The sequence below is a fragment of the Paroedura picta genome, chromosome 2 (genome assembly GCF_049243985.1).
Source record: "Paroedura picta isolate Pp20150507F chromosome 2, Ppicta_v3.0, whole genome shotgun sequence".
Classification (NCBI taxonomy): Eukaryota; Metazoa; Chordata; class Lepidosauria; order Squamata; family Gekkonidae; genus Paroedura; species Paroedura picta.
The window spans coordinates 32,795,702-32,821,377 of record NC_135370.1 but is presented as its reverse complement, the minus strand read 5'-3'; the positions used below and the strand labels follow the sequence as shown (position 1 = coordinate 32,821,377).

The 25,676-nt window shown below is 47.2% G+C and overlaps 2 long non-coding RNA genes across 2 annotated transcripts in view; one reads left to right on the top strand and one right to left on the bottom strand.

Annotated features, from left to right (window-relative positions):
* LOC143829173 (uncharacterized) lies at window positions 1-19,578 on the bottom strand. Its single transcript, XR_013228018.1, has 3 exons — window positions 19,465-19,578; window positions 10,576-10,804; window positions 1-1,865 (listed from the first exon to the last, which is right to left on the bottom strand). It is a non-coding gene; the product is annotated as an uncharacterized LOC143829173 (long non-coding RNA).
* LOC143829174 (uncharacterized) overlaps window positions 16,792-25,676 on the top strand; it is a 69,647-nt gene continuing 60,762 nt past the window's right edge. The window contains exon 1 of the long non-coding RNA XR_013228019.1: window positions 16,792-16,870. This is a non-coding gene — a long non-coding RNA (uncharacterized LOC143829174). The remainder of the gene's footprint in view (window positions 16,871-25,676) is intronic.

The window sequence follows — 25,676 nt, the reverse complement described above, 5'->3', positions numbered from 1 at the left end:
TTTCAATTTTCAAACATTTTTATTGAAAACAAAGTTTATTTCTTTTTGGGCTAAAAAAAACCCCAGTTAATGAACATGAAAAAGTGTGAAAGGCATCTTGACAAGAGTGAACCTTTGTAGTGACAGGAATCCCCTCGTCTTTAAGAAGAGTGTAAGCTTGAGTAGGGTGACATATTTGTGTGCATGAAGGCTTATGCCTTGAATCAGATTCAAGTGGGTAGCTGTGTGGGTCTGAAGCAGCAGAACAAATTTAGGGTCCTTGAATCAAACTTGGTTGGTCTTAAAGTCTGGACTCAGACTTTGTTCTGCTGCTTTAGAACAACATGGTGACCCACCTGAATCTATCTTGAGTGGGACATGTAAGTGAAGTGTCTCACCTTCTACAAATAACCAATCCTAAATTGGTCTATGCAAAATCCTACTCAGATCTACCTCCCAGGGAGGTGTTTTTAAGCTTACACCGCAAGTGACTCATTTGGTCGGAAATTCTGGCTGCAGTCCTAAAAACATCAGCTTAGTGTAGTGGTTAAAAGCAGAGGCCTCTAATTTGAAGAAGCGGATTTGATTCCGTGCTCCTCCAGATGCAGTCGGCTGGGTGACCTTGGGCTTGTCATAGTCCTGATAATGCTGTTCTTACATGAGCAGCTATTGCATATGAGCTCATGATGATGCATTCCTTATAATCTACTTTTTATGCCTACGTTGCATTGGGTTTTTATACTTTTTGTTCTTACAATTATGATGTCGTTTTTCTATACATGATGCTTTGCATAGTATTTACTTAGACGAGGGGTGCCATGCCAGAATTATAATTTGCTATTTTTCTTATGTTATGTTGGAAACTTACCGGTCAATGTCCATATCAATAAGGTATGTGTTCTCACAGAGCACTCCTGTCAGGGCTCTGGCAGTCCCACCTACCTCACAGGGTGCCTGTTATGGGGAGAGGAAAGGGAAGGCAACTGTAAGCTGCTTTGAGACTCCTTCAAGTAAAGTGGCATAGAAGAAACAATTCTTCTTCTTCTTCAGTAATATCAGGGCTCTCTCATCCTCACCCACCTCACAGGGTGTCTGTTATGGGGAGAGGAAGGGAAGGGATTGTAAGCCGCTCTGAGACTCCTCTGGGTAGTGAAAAGCAGGATATAACAACCCACTCTTCTCCATCTTGGAGGTACAAAATCAAAAATCTGAGCTGACCTGCTTGGGTTTCTTTTCCATTCTGGGAAGACCCCATGGAAAGTCAAGGTGGTGTCATGGCTTGATTTTTTGCTTTAAGATCTAGGGGGATGGAGGTTTGCATTCCCACCCTTGGTCGATTCATGCACACTCCACTAAGCTATCTCAGAGGATGGCTGTGAGGACAAAATAGAGCAGACTTTCAGATCCATAGTGGGGCGGTCACAGATCCCTTGGAATCTTTACCTGTGAGAATATTTCTCTTCATGGGTTCTGTTTGTTGCCATCCTTTCTTCCTCTCTGCTGCTGCCTTTGATTTCCTTCCAGCGCCTACTTTCTTCTCCTTCCAAGACCAGTCTGATCCCGGCCAACTCTAAATCATGCTGTGGACAGGATGATCCGTCCCATATTCAGAAAGAGACATCCCTCCCTCTTCATTTCAAAATGGTGGTTGGGGTGGAAAGTATCAATTCGCGACTCCTTGGTAGTCCACGGCAAGAGAAGTTCAGAGATGGTTTGCCATGGCCTGCCTCGTGGATAGCTATCCAGAACTTCCTCAGCGGTCTTCCCTTCCCAGCACTAAACCAAGGCCAGCCCTGCTTAGCTTGTGATCTGATGAGGTCAGGCCAGCTGGGTGGTCAAGGTCATCTGGACCTCCAGCCATTGTTTTCACAGGGCACCTTCCGCAGCTGTGAAGAGGAAGATTTGTTTTGAGAGTAGTGAATTGGTTATGGCCAATGGGTTACTTGCCCTGGACTGATGGGAAGTGGGTTCTTTTCCCGCTTCCCCACTGCATCATGTGGTGCATTCATGTACTTCCCATGGTTGTCTCAGTTTTCTCCCATTTTGCACAAGCCAACTTTGGCGCAACATTTTGGGGAAGATGGAAGCACATCCTGGATGGCTGCTGTGGGGGTGGGAGTGTTTGGATTTTCCCAGGGAAAGGGAATGGGCTAGGTAGAAACAAATCAACCCCCTCCCCACAAAACTACAGGGAAACCAGCAATGTAGATGGCCTAACAGTGCCGTAACAACAGTGGCAGCAGCAATGGGGAAACTACGCAAGTCTTTGTGTGGAAAGTACCTGTCTGAGCCAGCCCTTTTCAACTTTTTGACTGTGGAGGAGCCCCTGAAATAAATTTTTCAGGCCACACGTCCCTGCTACGCCTTCAAAAATGGAACACCACAGGAAGTGACATCATCATCCACGTTAACAAGGCAGGCTTGAGGAGGACTGAGGGGGGAGAGACTGAAGGTGGTTTAAAGTGAGGGTAGGCATGCAGGATCCACCCCCTCCCAGGTGCAGAAACCATGATAGAAGTCATGATTGGGGGGGAACAGATAGTTCCCTAATGTGTGGGTGAGTCCATTAAGGCAGGAAGGGAAAGGCCATGGACCCCCCCCCCCGCCCAGAGCTCCTGTGGACCCGCAGAGGTCCACGGACCCCATATTGGGAATCCTTGGTTGCATAATTTTTGAGAACACTACAATTCTATGCATTTGGAGCATCTGTATAACACAGTTTTCACACAATACAAATTCCACAGCACTTAATAAGGGGGTTAATAATACATAGCTAGTTAGGTTTGCTATTTGGGGGGGCAAATACTTAAAAATAAGCCTATAATAATTAAAAGGGTAATCACACTGAAATCTAGCACGTTGGTTCAGGAAGCTGCAGGGGAGAATGAGAGAAAAGGAAGATACATTAGCACTGGAAAGAAACATGCAAAAAAAAAAAACCACCCAGACAATCTCTGGACCAAAAAGATGTTTACACAATTTCGGCTCCCCAATTTGCAGTTAAATAAAAAAAACGAGATTTCTTGCAGGCGTTTCAGATATTGTTACCGTCTCATCATGATAAACGGGCGTGTTCTTATCCTACAGTTATTCATAATGAACAGGTGTTTCAGAAAGATGTCTCTTTGTGGATGTTTGATGGGAAAGGATTACATTTTTTTTTCCTAAGGTCTTTTTAAAGAAAGACAAGAATGGATTGGCCTTGCTCTGCCGCTCTCCACCGAGCCATTCATTTCAAGGTTGTAATGGGGCCATATATAAAAGTTATGACAATTCCAGCGTTGTTCAAACTATGTAGTAATTATAAACTTATTTGCATGCTTGTTTCAACTTGACAGAGATACCAATCACACAGCGATATGTACAGATATGTCGGCGTTTCCGAAGCGCAACCGAGCGTCTAGCGATCCTATCGGAACTGGAGAGGTGCGCCTGGAGATACATCCGAAGGCTTTTGCTTAGGGGTAGGGAGAACTGTCTTTACAAAATAGAAGGAAGTTATTAATTAAACAGACACTTGTGGGTGCCAACCTCCAGGTGGGATATTGTACAACAGGATTCTGCTCTGAATTTTCTTCCTCATGTTTGCTAGACAAAGTATATGGATCCATGACCCCTGGAGTAAGAACAGACCCAATTCCATTCTTCAAATCAGGGGTAGTCAAACTGCGGCCCTCCAGATGTCCGTGGACTACAATTCCCAGGAGCCCCTGCCAGCATTCGCTGGCAGGGGCTCCTGGGAATTGTAGTCCACGGACATCTGGAGGGCCGCAGTTTGACTACCCCTGCTTCAAATAAATGACTGATTGACTGATTGCCCAATTGGGCTTGTAAACCGCCACGCCTGGCCAGCCAGCTCGAGGCAGAGGACATCAAAAGAAAAATACAATTAAAACAACAGAAAACTAATCTACCCCACCTACCTCCTCCTGTAGTGCAATGGATTACATATGCCACATGACATCTCCGGGGCAGGGGGAGGGGAATGTTCGGGGTGTGTGTGTTAGGCACAAATCTTCCATTTTGACCTTCCTCCTTCCAGAAAGGGATAATGGAATCGGGCCTGTTCTTATTGTAGGGGCCATGGATACGGTTACTTTGCCTAGCAAAGAGGAGGAAGAAAATTCAACACACAATACTGTTGTGCTATTTTCCAGCAGTGGCAAGCTTACTTCGCAGCAGGATAGGTGCGTTGTTTGTGGGAGTTTCAGTCTAGGTGCAGAAGGCCTACTGCTTGTGTTATAACCTCCAGGTGGGGCCAGGAGGGCTTCCAGTATTGCAAGTGGTCTCCAGACTGCAGAGATCAGTTCCCCGGAGAAAATGGCGGCTTTAGAGGGCGGAACCTTTGGCATTATACTCTGCTGAAGTCTCTTTGTTTACCAAACCCTGCCCTCTGCAGGCCCCCTTCCTGAAAAATCCAGGTATTTCCCAACCCTAACCTTTAACAGTTGGCTAAAGGCGCCATTTCTAGTTTCGTTGGGAAAACAGGAGGGGAAGTTCAGTACCAGTTTTGTTATCTGTGGAACTGGTGGGAACAGGAACTCCTGGTTAATCAAACATGCTAGATGCTCAAGTGGATTACTCTTTCCTGCCTCCTAACCAGCTGAGTCCACAGTAGCCAAACGGCCACTGTACTGGGGGCGCCGTAGCAACTACCATATTTGCAGGGTCCTTCCCTTCCCCCATGAGATATGGAACCATGCTGCCTAGCAGGCAGACAAGCAGGTCAGCTTCCCAGGCTCCTTCAAGCAGAGATGGCTCCCGACAGCTCGAGGCACACTGAGGAGAAAGGAGACACCGAATGTCAGATGGTTGCGCCATCTTTCAGAAGGCCCACCAAGGCTGAAGGCAACAAGCTGGTCGGCTGGAGTGAGCACATGATCTGAAAACTCAGGGGTATGGTGGCTGTGGAAGGTGGTGCTTGATGCTGACGACTCAAGCATTTGGGGTAATCAGGTGCAAGATACTGCTTGTAAGTGGGCTAACAGGTGTATTTATTGGGCTTGGGTAGCAAACATGGGTTTTTCTTCCCTTCTTTCATTTCTCTCAGATTTGCATATTTATTATTATTTAATTTTTATCCTACCGCTTCCAGCAAGCTGTCTCGCAGTGGGTTACAGATAAAACCCCAGTAAAACATACAATTGATTACCCCATTAAAACAAAAATGAACCCCCCCTCCATGGCAGCGACAATTCCAAATAGCTGTTATCTGGTGCCAAGGGGGCTTAGAGTGATGGTTCACCACACACAGTGATGGTCGGCTGATAGAAACTCTATCAGTCTCTAGATCTCCTCTCTACTCATCTGCCCAACTACCGGGGAGGCCACCAGACCTTCCAGGTTCAGCCTCAAGTGTAGACCTGGTGGAATAGCTCCGTCTTGCAAGCCCTGTGGGATGCCGGAAGCTCCCACAGGGCCCTCAGCTCCTCCGGGAGCTCATTCCACCAGGTCAGGGCCAGGATCGAAAAGGTCCTGGCTCTGGTCGAGGCCAAACGAACTTCCCTGGGGCCAGGAATTTTTAGTTGTGGACAAGAGGGCTATTTAGGTTATGCCGTCTCACCCTAGCTCGATCCAACACTTTCCCTTCTGCACTAAAAGAAGATATAATCACCGGACTCTCAATGCCAACCAGGGATCCATGTACCCCCAGGGGTATCTGGAGGGGGTCCATGGCCTTTCCCTTCCTGCCTTAATGGCCACAAGCTAGGGAACTGGTCGCTTCCAGTGCTCCCCCTCCTGAATGTTAGTTCTCTCATGGTTTCTGCCTGCAGGCCTCCTCCGCCTTAAACCGCCTTCTGTCTCTCCCCCACTCAGTCCTCCTCGAGCCTGCCTGTTAATACAGGTGCTGTATTAAGGAGAATCAAGTTCTCCTGACACCATCCAACATATCCTACTGGATTGTCCCTTGTTCACTGAACAGAGAAGGCATATCATACCTCTCATACCAAAACGGAGAAACCATTCAAGAGACCTGATTTGCCAATTTTTACTGAGTGATAAGGATGCCGACGTCACTTTTATTACGGCTGAATTTCTGTCCTCAGTTTTTAAATTTAAACTGTCTGACGTATCCTGACTAACTTTGTTTATCCTGCTTATCTGCTTTATGCCAATAAAGGTATTGTATTGTACAGGTGCTGATGCCACTTCTGGGGGTGTGTCTTCAAACAACAGAGGCCCACAAAGAAGATAACAGCAAAAATAGTTTGTGTGTTCATAAGTATATACAATAATAATGTATAAATCAAAACATTCTAAGTCCTACTTATAGTCCAATCTTTGGAAGCCAAAAGAAAAATTCTTTATAATGCTTGCTGAACAGGGTTCCGGTATAGTACAACCTGTTTCATGACTTTCTTCAGCAGTATTAACTGAGGGCTTGGTCAGGAGGCGTGGCCAGGCAACATTATTCTGGCGCTCCTCGAAGCTTGTCAAATTATTTCAGGGGCTCCCGCATGGTCAAAACGAGCCTCCTCCACTGCAACCCAACAGCTCACTGCCTGCCCTAACCAGAAAAACTAATTGGGGATCAAAAACTGGTTAACAGATTAATTGTTAATTGTTTTAATGTTTTAACTGCTATTTTATTTAATCTATGCTGTAAACCGCCCCAAAATGGCTGTGATGACAGGGGCGGTCTAGAAATTCAAGAATGAATGAATGAATGAATGAATGAATGAATGAATGAATGAATGAATGAATGAATGAATGAATGAATGAATGAAAAAGGCTACTCTACGCTCATGCTCAAGCCATCTGAACCCATTCATTATATATTAACACCAATACTGGGCAGACAACAAAGCAGAACAAATTGTTGACTAACACAAAGATATTACTTGCAAAGTCGCAAGATTCTGTGCCGTTGCTTCCCTAACAAGACAGAGAAACGTGCCCTAACATGATTTTTAAAATGGTACAAGTTGTCATATTGACAATATTTTAGTCCAAGTTTAACTGGTCAGTAGCCTTAAATAATAATGGAGCTTATTTTACGTTATGCCAGTCTGTTTTATTTCAACCTGATCTTTGATGGAGATAATAAAGAGGATGAGGTTATGCAGTCCGCATGACTTGCTATAGGATGCTGGCGCATGGATTTCCAATGCTGCCTAACTGGTGTCCCCACCCCACACAAAGGAAAGGACCCTGTGATCTCTTTGTGTAATGCTGCCGTGCAAAACCTAAGGATACTTCAGCAACAGCAATTGCACACTCAAATCCAAAGGGCTTTTTTGTAAAAGAACACACGTGGGATCCCAGTGTTAGAACATTTACTCCTCGGTAGTGATATTGAAGCTGGCTGAAATCTTCCTTTGTACAAATGATTTCTGGACCACAGCCATTGCGGGAGAAAGAAGGAGTGTAATTGTGAGCAAGCATTGGCTTTGACGGTGTCAGGATTTCATCCTTTCATTCCAGAGAGGGGAAAATAAATCTCACAATTGCTGTAGCCTTTCACGGATGTTTTTCTTCAAGCTATCACATGCTCCTTTGCTGACAAAACAAACAATCTTGAGTCTCACACACACACACACACACACACACACAATTAAGTGCTAATGAAGAATAGCAGCGGGAACTAAAAAAGGGGGTGCAATATTTGCAAAGCCTCCATGCGGAAGTATTTTTGCAGGGAGAAATCTATTGGTCATTCCCGGCCCCAGAGAAGCACGCCTAGCCTCAACCAGGGCCAGGGCTTTCTCTGTCCTGGCCCCCTACCTGGTGGAATGAGCTCCCGGGTGAGCTGCGGGCCCTGCGGGATCTTTCAGCGTTCTGCAGGGCCTGTAAAACGGAGCTCTTCCGCCAGGTCTATGGTTGAGGCTGCGATCTGCAAGGTAGAGCATTGCCCCCCCCCCCCCCCCAGAGTTCGAAGTATACATCACTACTGTCCATTCTCCATCGCCTTGGTTGGGCAGGGGGAGAGTGGTATTTTCCGCCATGTTGGGAATTTTTAAAAGTCTTTTAATAGGAGTTTTAATGTGGGGTTTTAAGACTGCTGTTACCCAACACGAGCCTATGTAGGGAGTGGCGGGAAATAAATATGATGATGATGATGATATTGTGTTTTGGCAAGTGTATTCGCAGACTTCATTTCCAACCTCCGGCTTTGAGAGCCAGCTTGGTGTAGCGGTTAGGAGTGTGGACTTCTAATCTGGCGAACTGAGTTCGATTCCCTGCTCCCCCACGTGCAGCCAGCGGGGTGACCTTGGGCTTGCCACGAAGCTGAAAAAGCTGACCGAGCAAGAATATCGGGGCTCTCTCAGCCTCACCCACCACACAGGGTGTCTGTTGTGGGGAGAGGAAAGGGAGCGCGACTGTAAGCCGCTTTGAGACTCCTTCAGGGAGAGAAAAGCAGCATATGAGCACCAACTCTTCTTCTTCAGTAATATCAGGGCTCTTTCAGCCTCACCGACCTCACAGGGTGTCTGTTGTGGGGAGAGGGAAGGGAAGGTGATTGTAAGCCGCTTTGAGACTCCATAGAGAGGGGGGTATCCAGAATCACCCACAGATTCCTGGCTGAGGACGAGATGTTAAGTTGCACCCCAGCCAGGGTGGGTAGGTGTGCTTCCTGGTCTGCTGCCTTTCTGCCCAGCCACAGGACCTCTGCCTTCGCGCCAGAGATCATCCACCAAGGTGACTAGCACAGTCTTCACCCCATGGCCAGGACAGAAGACTGACTGTTATAGATTGAGCACCGAAGCTTCTTCCAAATATGTCAGGAGCTGGTCTGCTGCATCAGCCTTTCTCAACTTTTTATACTGCTCAGAAACCCCTTAAACATTCTTCAGGCTTTGAGAAACCCCAGAAGGGGCACGATCATGCAGAATACGGTTGGGAAGCATAGCTGTGTACACCCCCACCTGGGGCCTCTCCCCTTCCCACCCACTCCAGGCCCATCACTGGCCATTTTGGGAGAAGGGGGGTGGGTTTACATGTGCACATGTGGTCATATCACCTAATAAATGTTTTTAAAAACGAAACAAAATATTTAAAAAATTAATTAACTTCCATCCATTTGGGAGAGCCTCCCAGGGCCATCAAGAAACCCCAAGGTTTCACAAAACTCTGGTTGAGAAAGCCTGCAGTACATATATACTCAGAAGTAAGTTCCGTCCCAGGAAAACACATGCAATTTGAATATGTTTTAGACTAGCGATCCCCAACCTGTGAGCCGCGGACCATATGTGGTCCTTCGACTAATTGGAGGTGGGCCCCGAAGGACACCTTCTCTCCTCCCCTGGCCCTTTACTTCATCCCCCCCAGCCCTTTACAACACACTTCATTGTTGTGGCGTGTCTGTATCTTATTTTGAAGGGATGTTTAAACATTACCATAGCGATCAGAGAGCGTTAGGGCAGTGGTTGAGAGTAGAGGAGTAAACTACCCCCCCCCCCACTGGGCCTCAGTAAAAGGCGTTGAGTGGTCCCTGGTGAGTGGTCCCCGGCGTTGAGTGGTCCCCGGTGATAAAAAGGTTGGGGACCACTGTTTTAGACAACTGTCATCTGCAGAGGATGAACAATTATTTATTTTTATTGGAACCTTTTTTTGGCAACCAAAATATATGCTGATTTTTCAATTACCCAAAATTCTTTAGGAGGACATTATTTATTTAACGTCATTTATATTCCCACCTTTCTCTTCAAAGGCGACCCAAAGCAGCTGACATTGTTCTCCTCTTCTTCATTGTGTTATCACAATAACCCTGTGAGGTAGGTTTGGCCACCTGGCAAACTTACACGACAGAAACAGGATCTGAACCCAGATTGTCCGGATCCTAGCCTAAGACTCTAACCACCAGACCAATGTTTCTCAACCAAGGGTCTGTGAAATCCTGGGATTTCTTGATGGCCCCGGGTTTCCCAAATGAGTGGGAGTTAATTAATTTTAATGCATTTTAAAAATCTGCTAAACATGTATCCGGTAATATGGCCATATATGGTCATGTCAACCTCCTCCCAATATGGGCCTGGAGAGGATGGGAAGGGGAGGGCCCCCAGGTGGGCGTGGTCACAGCTCTGCTTCTCAACCATACTCTGCACGATTGGACCACTTCTGGGGGTTCTCAAAGCCTGAAGAATGTTTTTTTTTTTGGGGGGGGGGGATTAAAAAAAAATGAGAATGGCTGTACTGGACCATGCTGTTTCCTGTACCAACCCCAAGGTTTCGAATAGCACAATTTCGACAATTTCGAATAGCACAAAGCCATATTCACACACACACACACACAAATGGACATTTGAGTAACAACATTGGGTAGATGCAAATTTGCTGCAAACATTCTTAGGGGTTGCTTGGCCACACATTTAGGACTGCAGAACAGGTGCCTTTTTGGTACTAGAAATACCCCCCCACACACACACACACCTATTCCCTTCCCCAGGGAAAAGCATAGCAACATGCAAAATTCTCACCCTGGACGTGGGCCTGCATCTTTAAGGCTTACGCTAAGCATTGTCTTGAAAAGCTATGAAATTTTGATAAATAGCTTTTCATTATGAAAGCCTCATTCTTCTCGATAGTCGCACCCAGGTGGATGCATGGCTCCAGGCCTTCATTTGTGAGCTCTAAGCCAAGACATACTGTACTCACAAGGCCTGGATATCTGCAGGCAGTGACTTGCAAATGGGGCGATTACGCAGCTGCAGATACCATTCCAAGCCCCGATCTCAAAAACGGCTCCAGCAAACCAGCTCGGCTATAGGTGTCGGAATGCACAGCAAGGTAACTTCCCGCCACGGAGGGGGCCGTGGGAGCCAAGCAATCCCTTGACGTGGATGATGTATTTCGACTTCAGAGCCGGGAACTAAGGAATTGGTTTCTGGAAAAGAGAGCATGGGAATTGAACAAACAACAAGGATGCATCATCAAGGAAACCAATAGCACTAAAGTATTTATATAATGCTTCCCCCCTTCCCGTAATACTCAAAAAGCTTTGCGCAACTTTTCTAAGTCGCTGTCACAACAACCCTGTAAGGCAGGCCAGTGTTACGATCTCACATTGCAGATGTGGGCTAAAAAAAGAAAGGAAGTGCAATTGGAGTAGAGAAGAGGCTACCTGGGACTTAGAATCATAAAATCATAGAGTTGGAAGGGGATACCTGGCTCATCTAGTCCAACCCCCTGCACTATGCAGGACACCTACAACCCTATTGCTCACCCACTGTAACCTGCCACCCCCTTGATTCTTCACAGAATCTGCCTCTCCGACTTTTTTGGGGGGGGAAGAGGCTATCTGAGAGCCAACTTGGTGTGGTGGTTAAGAGTGGCAGTGTCTGATCTGGAGATTCGGGTTTGTCCTCACACAGCAGTCCTGTCAGGGCTCCCTCAGCCCCACCTTCCTCCCAGGGTGTCAGTTGTGGGGAGAGGAAGGGAAAAGTGTTTGTGTGCTGCCTTGAAACTCCTTTGGGGAGAGAAAAGCAGGGCATAAAAACCAACTCTCCTTTTCCACTAAAACTCCTATGGTATCCCACCCCCATCCCAGTGACTCTGTGAAAAAACAAACCAACAACAGTAGCTCTAATTTACCCGGGAGGGGAGGAAATGGGGAAGACCCTGCTGGCTAGCCGGTGACCACTGGAGGAAATCTAAGCTGATTTTGTTCCCCTGCTGCTCCATGCATTTTTAAGGCCTGGGAGTACCCAGAGGCATTACATTCACTGAAGGGTTTTTCAGCACAGGGTCACAGCCTGGTGCAGCCAGGAAGACCAGACAGGAAGGTCCATTCCATGTTCCCCGCCTTTCCCTTCTCTTGCCCAACATTATTGCACTTTTGAGGGGTGTGTGGTTCAAGCCACTTGGGATCCCTGTTGGCGAGAAAAGGGGGATACAAATACATAAAAGGCCAGTGTGTTACGTGCTCCCAAAAGTTGTGCCCTTGCCAAAGACCACTTAGTGTGGCTTAGTTGAGGCTTGAACCTGGGATGCCCTGGTGACAGCCTCTCTCTGGGCAAAAAGGGAAGCAAATTAGTATTATTCCCCTTTAACACACTCTATCTGGAACTGATCAAAACAGGAGCCAGGAACCATTCAGGAAGGTCACTCCTTTTACACTGTGTATTCCCCTTCCTGACAGGAGGATATCACTCAGCCATCTAACTCTAAAACCACACCAAGCCCCAAATTAGCAAATGTTATGCCTGATAAAAACCCATCCCACCCACTCCCAACCAGATGCTAGTATCAGCTGAGGATCTTTTACTCCGGGGAGTTTCAGTAATCTAAGATTTTGCTTGGCACCTTAATACTAAACGGATCTGGGGGAAATCTCCACTGATTTCAGCAGATAAATAACTTATGCTCCAGGATGCGTTCCTGTGACTGCAATGTGAAAATTGATCTCGGAGGGAAAATGGTGCATTATGTAAGAAATGCACACAGGACTGGTTAAGAGGCTTCCGTTTGCAGTCTATTAGTGCATGAGAAACCCTTGAGGACGAGAAAAGGATGGGTCCCAATTGGAAAAACTTCACATTAAAACAAGCAACTGGTTATTGGTGAACCTTGTGCCCATTTGCGCAGCTCACGTCTATACCCACACGGGTTGTAGGGTTATTAATTGAAAGGATTGTGGAGAACTTGATTGTATCCTAAACATGTTACTTATTTATATCGCACTCTGGTCCACAGCAGGGACTGAAAGTGGCTTACAAATCCCTCCCAGCCTCCATTTTATCCTGAAAAACTCTGAGAGGGTATGACTGTCCCAAGATCATCCCAAAATATCTGAGGAAGAGGTAGGATTTGAACGTGGGTCTCCCAGATCTTGGGCTGACTCTCTAACCCAGCTTTTTTCAACCATTGACCATGGAGAATCCCCTGAAATAATTTTTTCAGGCTTTGAGGAGCCTGAGAAGTGATGTCAGCTGGCCACGCCCCCTGCCATGCCCCCTGGAAGTGACATGCCACTGGAAGTGACATCATCAGCTATGTTAATGAGCAGGCTCAAAGAAGAAAGTGGGAATGCAGGTGGCGACTTAAGCTGGGAATATGCAGGTTATGCCCCCTTCCTGGAGCGGAAATTATGAGAGAACTCACACTTGGGAGGGAGAACAACACAAGGGGCCAGTTCCCTAGTCTGTGGTTGAGTGAATCCATTAATGCACGAGAGGAGGAAGAAGGAGTTGGTTCTTATATGCCATTTTTCTCTACCTGAAGGAGTCCCAAAGTGGCTTAAAATTGCCTTCCATTTCCTCTCCCCACCAGACACCCTGTAAGGGAGGTGAGGCTGAGAGAGCCCTGATATTACCGAAGAAGAAGAAGGGTTGTTTCTTATATGCCACTTTTCTCTATCCGAAGGAGTCTCAAAGCGGCTTACAGTCGCCTTCCCTGTCTTCTCCCCACAACAGACACCCTGTGAGGTGGGTGAGGCTCGGTCAAAACAGCTTTATCAGTGCTGTGGCGAGTCCATCCAGCTGGCTGCATGTGGGAGAGTGGGGAACCAAACCCAGCTTGCGAGATTAGAAGTCCGCACTCCTAACCACTACACCAAGCTGGCTCTCTCTTGCAAGGATGCAGATCCTCTCCAGAGGTCCCACAGACCCCTGGCAGGGTATCCCTGCTCTAACCACCGTTTCCATACAGCGAACCCTGGCAGGGGATTGTGGGAATTGTAGTCCATGGCCCTCTGGAGGGCCACAGATTGACTACCCCTGCACTACACCATGTTGGCACTTTATTTACATAAGAAAGCCTTTGTGTTCAGAGGGGCTTGGTTCAGAGTGAACTCTTCTCAGAGTGCATACACGTCTTATGACTGCTTCTCCTCATTACCTGTTATATCTGTCAGCAAGACTAGGTGTCATTCCCATATGATACGGAGGTATACAAATTCAGGCATGTCCTTAACCTGGACTTTCTCAGTGCTTTTACCATTGAGAAACCCCTTAAATGGTGCGATGGTGCAGAATATGGTTGGGAAACATAGCCGTGGACATGCCCACCTGGGACCCCTCCCTTCCCCACCCCCTCCAGACCCATCACTGGCCATTTTGGGAGGAGTGGGTGGGTCAACATGACCATATATTGATATCACCCAATAAATATTTAACAAATTTTTAAAATATCTGGAAAATTAACTCCCACCCATTTGGGAAACCCTTCCAGGGCCATCAAGAAACGCCATGTTTTCACAAAATCCTGGTTGAAAAAGCCTGGATTACCCTGTTCCATTAAAGCCAATGGGAGTTGAATGGACTTATTTTAGCTGCCCTTTATTTTGACCTATATGCTACATTTTCCCCCAACCCACCTCCCACAGTGTTGGGGGGACATACAGTGTTTCCCTTTTATGTTCACAACTACTCTCCATGGTAGTATGACTGGCCCATGGCCACTGAGTGAGTTTTATGGTGGAGTGTGGATTGGAACCTGGGTTCTATATACCAGGGGTGGCCAAACTCTGACTCTCCAGATGTCCATGGACTACGATTCCCTTGAGTTCCTGCCAGCATGGTGCTGGCAGAGGCTCATGGGAATTGTAGACCATGGACATCTGGAGAGTCACAGCTTGGCCACCCCTGCTATATGCTAAACTGGCAACATAAGGAAAGGCTAAATTCCCACAGAAATGTCTGTTTCTTGTTTAAGGCGAGAACAGCTGGAAAACCTGACCTTCGGTTATTCTGCAAACATGCCTCTATAATGTTCTCACATTTTGGCCCTGTTTAATGCCATGGGAGTTACCTGACTGACACTAGGGATGAATATGGCAGTAAAAACCTATCTTCTAAGAGTCCTGGAAGGTATTCTTTATGCAGAAAGATTTATGGCTTGCTTAATGCTAAATGGCTGCTGTGCTTGCTTGCATGGGGGGGGGATACTCTGGACTTAGGGAGGAGAAAACACGGAAATCAAATTGTGCAATGCTACGAAGAACACGTTTGCTCTTATAACCCAACAAAAAACAGTCGGGGGGTGAGGGGGTTAGAAGGTTACAGAGAAGGAAGACAACAGTGAGTAGGAAAGCAAGAAGACATTTTAAAAAGTCAATTTTCCCCTCCTTGTGATTGTGGACTAGAGGTCAAATTAAAAACTGACATGCAACCAAGAGAGATTCAGGTATGGAGGACTCTGCTTTCTGCTTTCTACCGGGGTGGCACAGTGGGGGTTAGAACACTGAATGAGGACACCAAGTTCAGACCTTGTCATGAAGCTCCCTGGGTGATCCTAAGCCAGCTGCTAACCCTGCCTAGTTTGCGGCGTTGCTATGAAGATAAAAGGAAAGATGGGAGAAGCAAGGCCTTGGGGAGAGGGTGGAGTGCCAACATAATAGACTATTTCCTCTCTGGCTGACCTGGAAGGCACTGATTTTCCGCAAGTATTCTTTTGGCCCATGCTCAGGATCGCAGTCCAAACTGGCAAAATAGCTCACAAGAACTCTCTCTCTGGATCAGTACAAGGCCCACTTAGTTCAGCTAAGCCTCCCGCAATGAGAAGCCAAATGTTTCCATATAATCCCCAAGCAATGGGACTCCCTTATAGAAGGATTTGGTTAGTATTTAGTGATCAAAAGCATTTTTAAACATGGAGGCTCCCAACTGGCCATCAGAGCAAACAGAAGTTCATAAAGTTCTCCACACAGGTGGTCTGGACAGATACTGATCATGGATGCTTTAGGTTGATCCTGCATTGAGCAGGGAGTTGGACTGTATGGCCCCCCTCCAACTCTGTGGTTTTATCCTTGGTGAGTTCAGTTTCTCAGCTGAGTCCAAAAGGTTTTTCAGGCCCAGTTGTTTGCCTGGATTAAAATCACTTTTTAAAAAAAGGAAGAGGCATTCTGCTATTTCCGTATAATTCTTGATAGTTCTAAATTCACAGAACAAAAACAAAACAAAAAACAAGAATACACAAGGACATTCCTTTTTTAAAAACAAAATTGGTGAAAATTGAGGTCTGTCTTTTTTGGTGATCTATCTGCCTAGTTTTCAAACCCACTAAACTGGAGGTCTCTGTTTAAATTGGGCTAGCACTCATCGAGGTCCATGTAGCCGATGCTGCGATCCCAAGCACACCCTTCCTTCTAAAGGAAGACTGATTTCCACTTTGTATACCCTCAAGTACTCTAATGTAAACAGTTTATCAAATGCAACCTGTGCATTCCACAGTTGCAAACCTGTACAGTAAACAGGCGTCACTTCCTGACCCATAAAATACCTTACACAGTCTGTTTGTTTTAGAGGACTGATCATTCTGTGACCTTATTGTTACTCAGCAGGGGAAAAAAACACAAATAATTTGGCAAATATCTGTCTGGAATGGATCTTTTAAACAGAACCTAAAAACCATGCTGTTGACCTAAAGTATTCTAGTGGATTTAGCAAGGGGGGGATGGGACAACTGGTGTAAAATCCAAAAACAACGTAACTATTGTATTACTGCAGAAACATGGTGCATGCTTTAGTGAGATTTTAAAAGAGAACAGTCTACAGTCTAAAAGGATCTTGGAAAAATGACTCTAGGTTAGTACGTGGACTGTAGGTTAGTATGTGGAGATATGAGTCCCCACCCCAGTAAAAATCTGTAGCTGCTCATTCTGGCTGGGACTATTTTCTTCCCTCTGCCTCTTCCTTTCCTTTCTCAGTTCTGGGTTCAACTAGATTTATACAATTGACAGTCAACTTGGCCTTTTGGCGCCATTGTTAAAAACATCTGGCGTATTTTCCAGTGCTACCAAACAGAATTAACAACACTTCCAAAGAAAAGGATTCTCTGGTAGTTCTGTAAAAAAAATAACAACACACACACACATCCCACCACCACACACAAGTTGCACATCCTCCCTCAAGATCAGCCAGCCATTCTGTGCTTGATTGGCGCACTGGAATGAGTTCTTGGGAATTTCGTCTGGACCGTGGGCGCCATTGACTTTGCTGCTGGGATCCACAAGGTGAGATTTGTTTTCAATATCTGTAAAGTGCTCAAAGACTCTTACAAAGTCCAATATGGTGGGGAACTTTCCCGGCATATTGCATAAACTGCTTTGACCAAAGTAACGGATTCTTGGGGATGTTACAGACAAACTCTGCTTCCCCATTTAAAACAAAGAGCATCATTCTAAGATATGGCTCTGGTATAAACACAATGGCCTTATGGCTGATGTTAAACACTTGGCTTTGGGGCCATAAACCGGCTGCAAAGCAATCAGCAAATCGGTTAATTGGGGAAGGAAAAAAAAAAGCAACAGAGCCAAAGAAAATTAAACTAGCTTTAAGGACGGTGGCATATTTCCTGTATGTACAAATAAGGTCAAAACAGAGGCTGGCTGGTTTCTGGATTAGGTGGTGAGTCCGTTTCTGAAATCAGATGTGCCAGTTTTTAAATTCTCTGCACTTATTTGAAGACTTTGTCCAGGTTTTTATGCCTCTGTGGTGTTCAAAGACTGGCACACATATTTGGCCCCTATTACATGTTAATCCCAAAGACTTCAGTAAGGGTTCTTTCAAAATGCTGTTTGGGACGGGGCAGGAAAACTAACACTTCGACTGCTCCAATCTCAGTGTTGTTATGAGCAGGTATTGGTAGTTTCATTTCGCATTATGTAATACAAAAATAACTTTTAAAATAAGAGAACCACTGTTTGGAAAACAGTTTTATTCACAGCGATTTGTTCAATTATTATTAAACATCCATTTTTTAAAAAAACAGAGCTCTCAAAATCGAAGTACTTTAGAAGCAACTTGGTCAGCTTTCCATCCAAATACAGATTTTAGGATCAGGGTCCTCAACAACAGCTAGCAAATTGCTGCAGGGCCATCCTAAGTAATTTTACTCAGAGTCTTACTAAGGTCTATGCAGTGGGGCTTACTCCCAGGAAAACATTTTCAGGAATGGACTTTCTTCAAAACAGGCCTGAAAAATCCACCAACAGTACTCCAAAAAAAGTTTAACTCGGCTTTCAGTTCTATGAAGCTACAACTGAAGTCATAAAGCAAGACTGGTTTAACTGAAAGAAAAAGAGAAATCCAGAGAGGTGATTCTTTAAAAAAAATCTAGCTTTGATTAGGTTGCAACAGCTGGTATGTTTGCCACATGTCCCAGTTCTAATATGTGTCTCAGTTCAGAAGTGAGTTTCACTGGAGCTAACTGCCAAGTAAAGAAGTCTGTGTAGGATTGAATAAGGCTTCCAATGAGAATGATTCCAGTCTTTCAACCCACCAGCAACTTTTGGACAATTTTGGACAATTCCGAACTCCCTTTTCGAAACCAAACGCAAAGGATCGGTCTTCAGCACATAATGAAAACAATGCTTCCAGTTTGTGCAGCCTTTCCCCAATTTTTTAAAGCTTCTTGGACAAAACTCCAGCGCTTCCCACATGGCTAAAATCCATTGTGTGGAAGCTTCCCCGGACCAATTCGGCAAGCCATAACTAAGCTCTTTCCCCCCACGTGTTTCAATATGCGGCCTTGGCAACCTTGAGCTCTGGAGCACAGCTACACTTTTGACGGTGGTGGTGGTGGTGGTGGGTGGGGGACAGAGAAATCGGTTCTCCCAACTAAAATACCTGCATCGGGGCATATGGCTCCGCTTTGCCTAGAAAGTTCACTTTCAGGAACGCTTCAGAAATTGAAAATAAAAACTGGAGCCCTGCATGCGCCCCACAGGTTTCTTTTGAAAACAGCGCCTGAGTTGAGGCAGGCAGGCAGGCAGGCCTCCAAGGGACAGTCCCTCTCCTGCCTCTGCGCCCTGGAAGAGCCCAGGAGGGGAGGGGAGTGGAGGGGAGGCCAGGTCTTCCCCGGGAGGCAGGCGCTCGCCCGGGCCCCTCTTGGCCTTGAACATCAGCCAAGAGACCAGCCGGTCCCCGGCTTCGGGGCAGGGCCCAGGGGCGCCCGGCGGCTTGCCCAGCAGGTGCGGGGAGGCCGGGGCCGGGGCCGGGGCCAAGAGGATGTCCTGCGCCAGGGCCCAGGCGGAGCAGCCGTGCGCGCCGCACACAATCGGAGGATGTGCCGGCCGGAAAGGCCGCTGCGCCCCGCCGGGCCCGCCCGGCTTCCCAGCATTCACGCCTCGGGCCCGGCGGGGCTGCGCGGGCGGATTTCCGATGCACGGCGGCGCATCCGTCCAGGCCCCTCGCCACGGCCCAGCCCGGCGCAGCCTCCTCTCCGCAGGCCCAGGTCCCTTTCCGGGGAGGCCACCGGCGCCCATGCCGCCCCCGTCGGGTCGTGCCTTTGCACGGTGCTTGTCCCTGAGCGGAACGGGGTGCTGGCCGTGGAAAGGGCCGCTCCGACTGGCGCGCCGGGCTGCAGAGCGCGCTTCCCCCTCGCCCGGGGGCGCCTTCCGCGGGAGAAACCCCGTCGACAGCGCCAGGGAGCCCGCGGCCGCGCCAGGCCGTCGCATCCCCCTGAGCCGCGCATCTCCGCCCCCTGCCCGGCGTCCGAGCCTCGGGCCGGGTCCGCTCCCGCCGCAAGCCCCCCTGAGCCAGGTCGAGTCCAGGGGCCGCCGCAAGCCCCCAAGCCCGCGCCAGCCCTCCTGGCCGCCCCACTTACCTGGCCCGGCGGGCTCCGGCCTGTCCGCGTGGGGCGAGGCGGCGGCGCCTTCTCCTTCGCCCTGCGGAGTTCAAGTTGTGGCTCACGGGGGGCGGGCGGGCGGGGGGGGGGGGAGGCTGTGCAACGGGGGTCGCTCGCCTTGCACGCCTTGCCCCAGGAGCAGGGAGCTGTGCGCGCCGCGGCTTTCTTTTCCCTACTTCAGTCTCCCCCCCCCCTCCTCCCCTCGCTTTGCAAGAAATCGCAAAAGGGGAAAAAATAATATATATATATTTATATATATATATATATATATATAGTAAGTAGCATTTCTTTGAAGGCGACATTGGGCTATGTAGGCTCCGTTTCCCGGGCAGGAGCTCCGCCGGGCCTCCTCGCGGGGATTCTTAGTCACGCAGCGCACCCTAGTGGGCGCCAGAGGAAGGCTCGCTCGCCTTCCTTTCCATTCCCGGCCTGCAATATACTATTATTATTTCTCTCTCAAAGAAGCACCGACAGGCCGCAGGGCATAAACGGCCCCGGAACTCAGCGTCCTGAGCCTTCCTATTTACCGAGACGTGACTTTCCCAATTAAATAAATAAATAAAAAAACGAGGGGGAAGAATTTCAGGAAGCGCAAGGCCAAAAAAACCCCGCACCAGTTGCAATGCTATTATTTCTCCGGATCTTTGAAGCCAAGCCGGGCTGCTTCGCTCTTTCTCTCTTCGCTCATTCTCTCTCTCTCTCTCTCTCTCTCTCTCTCTCCGTATTACATGCTAATTTAATTTTACTATGGACAATATTTTCAGCATTTGCTGAGGACAGTAAATTTTGTAGTTTATGTTATTTCACTTTTTATGACTTTTTAACACTTAATAAAATTTTATTAGAGCACTTTTGTGTTTACAAGGCCACAAAACTCTTGGCAGGTTGTCACGAGGCCCCCTTCTTTTTTTTATGATGATCCGACTGATATATGGCGAGTAATGAAATAATCATGTCCAGAAATGTATCAAAGGCCAGAGGGATTATCCAGTTTAATAGGCATACAGATGCGCGGCGCAGGATACGGACGACGCGAGAGGTGTCGAAAGAGCCGTGCGGGAAGGAGGCCGGATTGGTTCGTTCCTTTGTGGACGGGCCTCGCTATTGTTGGGAAGGTGGTCAGGTGACGCTGGGAGGATGCTGTCAAAAAGATTTGGATGACGTGTGCAATAGGCACATCTGTTTACAAACAGCATTCTTTTCTCTTTTTTTTTTTTTTGCCTTGGCCTTTTCAAACTTTCTTCCTTTTATTGCTCAGTGCATTAATTCACAACTAGAAATGACATGTGTTGGAGGCAGGGAACTGGCTATTGTAAAGAAAATGGAGAAGAGGCGAGCTGTAGTCCAGTTCTGTTTATTCCCCCCCCAGTGGCTATCGCAGTAGTCTGTTTTGAGGTGTGGGCCGCATTTCTCCACAATGAGCAACTGTCCTCCTCTGCCCTGCCCTTCCCTTCCCTCCCCACCCCGTCCCTCCGTTGGCTTGCTGTTCTGAGGCCTAGGCTACTGCAGCTGCTATTAAGGTCACTTCCTTTTATTTTAAATAATTATTCATTGAACATATGTGGCGAAACTCATGCTTGTGCCAAGAGGAGGCAATAATATTCCCCTGACTCTGAAGGGGGAGAGGGGGGAGGCTTTGGTTTGGAATGGAATTAATCTTTTTCAATTTCATTTTTTTCCCCCTTGGATGTTTCCTTTTCAAAAGCGATCCAAGGAATGGGTCGTGTTGGTCTCTTTTCACTGTATTCTTTCGAGCACGCGTGGTTTTAATTTTTCAACTGCATTAGGGCCCGGCAGAAAAACTTTTTAAATAAAAAGTTTATTTACCTGTTTATTTGCCCCCTTAAATAGACAAAGATCAATGCCTAACAGTTAGGTGACTACTTGGGGTTTAAAGAGATGCCCAATTCACTTTGAAATTTAGAGGTGTCCCTTGGGAAAAAACGACTATGGAATTTTGTTAAACATTTATCAGTGATATGACCATATATGGACATGTTGACCCCCCAAAATGGCCAATGATGGGCCTCGAGGGGGTGGGAAGGGGAGGGGTCCCAGGGGATGTATGCGCAGCTATGCTTCCCCACCATATTCTGCACGATGGCACCACTTCTGGGCTTTCTCAAAGCCTGAAGAATCTTTCCAGGGTTTCTCGATGGTAAAATCTGGGAAAGGCTGCTGTAGGGGAAGACAGGACCCAGGTCAGGACCTTCAACTCCTGAGATAGCTGGTGATGATTCTCACTGTTTTTTTTGTTTTCAGAAGTTGAATTGTAAACCCCATTAGATGTCCTGATGGAAAGGCACTTTCTGATGTCCTGATGTTTTTATGAACATCCTCACTGGCATAGTGGAAGCAAACAGGCCCTTCTGTGACTCAGAACTTACACCAGCAATGTCCCCTTAAAACTATTCGGACCACACCTGTGGGAGTCTATAAATCATGCCTGCGCTGTTTTTCCAAATGCCTGCTGCAGTTAACGACAGGGGACTTGTCCCCCATAGTATAATGAAACACATAACTCTCCAGTGTATGAGAAAACGTCTCCGAACGGAGATTTGGGCTCTGGTATGGAAGTGCAAATTCCCATCCCTGGCAGAGCCCAGATCACTTTTAGTGGGGCTACGGGGCTTCTAGAACTGGGAAAGTGCCAGCAACTGAGAACCTAGAAATGGATGCAGTTGTGCAGGAGTTTTTTTTTTTGGAGGGGGTGGCAGGGAGGAATTAGACAAGGTCATTTGGGATTAGGAAGACTCAGACACTCAGGTCAATGCCCTGTCAAACTAGTTGTAATCAGGCAGTTGAGCTTTTGACAGACTGTTTGTCAGTTGTTCTTCCTGTTAGTGGCCTGTTAGGTTGTTTCAGCGCATTGTTTCCTAACAGTAATGCGTGGTGTGAAGCAGAATCCGTTTTCACGAAGAAGAAGAAGAAGAAGAAGAAGAGGAAGAGGAAGAAGGAAGAAGAGTTGTTTCTTATATGCCGCTTTTCTCTACCTGAATGAGTCTCAATGCAGTTTATAATCCCCTTCCCTTTCCTCTCCCCACAATAGACACCTTGTGAGGTGGGTGAGGCTGAGAGAACCCTGATATTACTGCTTGGCCAGAACAACTTTAACAGTGCTGTGGGGGGAGCCCAAGGTCACCCAGCTGGCTGCATGTGGGGGAGTGCAGAATTGAACCCGGCGTGCCAGATTAGAAGTCTGCACTCCTAACCACTACACCAAACTGCATATTCCCCCCAGCGGAGGTCTCAGTAGATAGTTAAATCACAAATGATATAAATTGGTCATAACCACACACTGGTTGTGGCCCTCCACAAAGTCTTACCACCCTGTGTTAATCTAAACCAGAGTGAAACCCTGGGGTTTCTGGATGGCCCTGGAAGGGTTACCTGAATGGGTGGAAGTTAATTAATTGTTATATATTTTTTAAATTTGTAAAACATTTGTTGGGTGACATGACCCTATATGGGCATGTCAACCCGCCCTCTCCTCCCAAAATGGCCAATGAGGGGCCTGAAGGGGGTGAGAAGGGGAGGGACCCCAGGTGGGCGGGTACACAGCCATGCTTCCCATCCATATTCTGCATTGTTGTTCCACTTCCGGGGTTTCTCAAAGCCTGAAGAATGTTTCAGAGGTTTCCCAATTGATGGAGTAGGGCAGGGGTAGTCAAACTACGGCCCTCCAGATGTCCATGGACTACAATTCCCAGGAGCCCCCTGCCATTATTCGCTGGCAGGGCCTCCTGGGAATTGTAGTCCATGGACATCTGGAGGGCCGCAGTTTGACTACCCCTGGAGTAGGGGGTGAAATAATATTTTCTTAATTATTGTTCTGTAAAGAAAAGCTTGGTGTACCAGACTGTTTTGTTACAGAAGGCCCAGAAACTTGTTCTTGAATGTATTTTGAAATGTTACCAAGGCTGATATGTTCCATTCTCACAGCCGGATGCAATTGTTTATATTAACCAGAGAACTTTTGTAACCTTTTCCTGGTGACTTAGCATAATGGCAATGGGTGGTCCTGTGGGATGTGCAAGGAGGTGGAGACCCCAGATTATTGGTTTGACCCAAAAAGCATCATCTTTCCCTGCCTTCAATGGAATATTATACAGTCTCATGCAATCCTTTGTTCTATACACAGGCTCTTTCGGGACCAACCCCCCTGTGTCATTTTGTTCATCTGCAGTTGAATAAAATCATAAAAGGTTTTCCAGTCTAGTGTTCATTCTATTTGGGTACTGCACACCAGGCAAACGATCCTAAAAGGCCCAGACCAGACCCTGGGCCATCACAATGGTCAAAAAGTTGTGAAAGGCTGCTTTCTCTATGGGGTTTTGTTGTAAGTTGGTTGCGTCTTGACTCCATCTTCCACCCAAGTAGTCCTTATCGAAGTAAACAGCTGCTGATCTGTTTGGTTTTGCTGTGTTTTTGCACAGGTGCAGTCTTACACAACCTAGTACCTGCTCGCCAGGCATCCAAATCATTCAGGGATGGACAGCCCCAGAACGGCTCACTTTGGATTGCCAGAAATGAACATGATATGTTTGACCATTTGCATGAAATTAGCAGTGTCTGTGGTTTGGGGATCCAGCAGGCCTTGCACAATGGATCTTTGTTCAGACACAGAACAATTTGGGACCCGCTCAAGTCCAAAAAAGCACTGTTGCCATAGGCACTTTTGAGATCTGGGGCTGCTCAGTGTTCACCAGTAGCATTCTTCCTGTCTTGGGGGCTGACGGTGGCCCTCCTGGGGTGGGCATGCCCCAGGTACCTTCATTTTTATTTTTATTGGCTTACAACACTAAAGTTAAAAAGCACCTGCTAGCCTTAACTGGAGCCAGGACTTTGTCTTCCCTGGCATCAGCCTGGTGGAACGTGCATATATATTTCCTGGTGGGAAATGTCTATATGACAGCTCACAAATAATTAAAAGTGCCCAAAAGGAGAACAAAATATTTCCAAAGTCCTGACAAAAATAAGCATCATTTTGTTTCCTGAAAGCCCCCCAGGGAGCCTGACCTGCAGGCCTTTTCCCACTGTTCTGCTAAGGGTTTCTTTTGTCTTTTTTCAACGTCTGTTAATGAAGTTTTAAGTTGGCAAAAGAGGAGAGAGACCCTTTCCACAAGACTGATTGTCACTTTTTTTCTTCTTTGTGTGGAATGCCACCGTGACAATCCAAAACAGCAGCTGGCGTTCTGCATCAGGGGTTTTCTTCCATTTCGGTCCTATACTTCAACAACTCAACTGGCTCCCAATTGAATTCTGGATTAGGCTTAAGGTTTTGGTTCTTACCTTCAAGGCCATAAGCAGACTGAGCCCAGTGTACCTGAGAGACCGTCTCTCCGCCTATGCCCCCAAAAGAGCACTATGCCCTGCCACTGCCAACTGGCTGGTGATCCCTGGCCCCAAAGAAGCACGTTGGTCCTCAACAAGGGCCAGGGCTTTTTCTATCCTCATCCTCACCTGGTGGAATGAGCTCCCTGAAGAGATCAGGGCCCTGCCCAAACTCCCACGATTCCGCAGGGCCTGCAAAATGGAGTTCCTCTACCAGGCATCTGCCTGAGACCAACCACAGGTCCCCCTCAGACATCCCCTCCATGACCTGAACCAGTCTGGCCTCTATAAGGGCCTTAGTTAAGTTACCGTTCGTGTCGTATTGTTGTTTAAGATCACTGAAATTGTGTTATTAGAACCACTGTTAGACTATTTACTATGAAGCATGTGAAGCTGCTTAGAGACTCTTGGAGAGATGGCAAAATTATGCTGGTGGTGAGGCAGTACCTTGACTGGACCTTCCTTATTTCCTGCCCATGCATGGGAATCCCATTGACTACAAAGGAAAAGAATTGTTTTTTGGTCCCTGCATTTCACTACCCAAAGGAGTCTCGAAGCAGCTTAATTGCCTCCTCTCCCTCTCCCCGCAACAGACACCCTGTGAGGGAGGTGAGGCTGAGAGAGCCCTGATATTACTGAAGAAGAAGAAGAGTTGGTTCTTATATGCCGCTTTTCTCTCCCCGAAGGAGACTCAAAGCGGCTTACAGTCGCCTTCCCTTTCCTCTCCCCACAACAGACACCCTGTGAGGTGGGTGAGGCTGAGAGAGCCCTGATATTACTGAAGAAGAAGAGTTGGTTCTTATATGCTGCTTTTCTCTCCTCGAAGGTGTCTCAAAGCGGCTTACATTCGCCCTCCC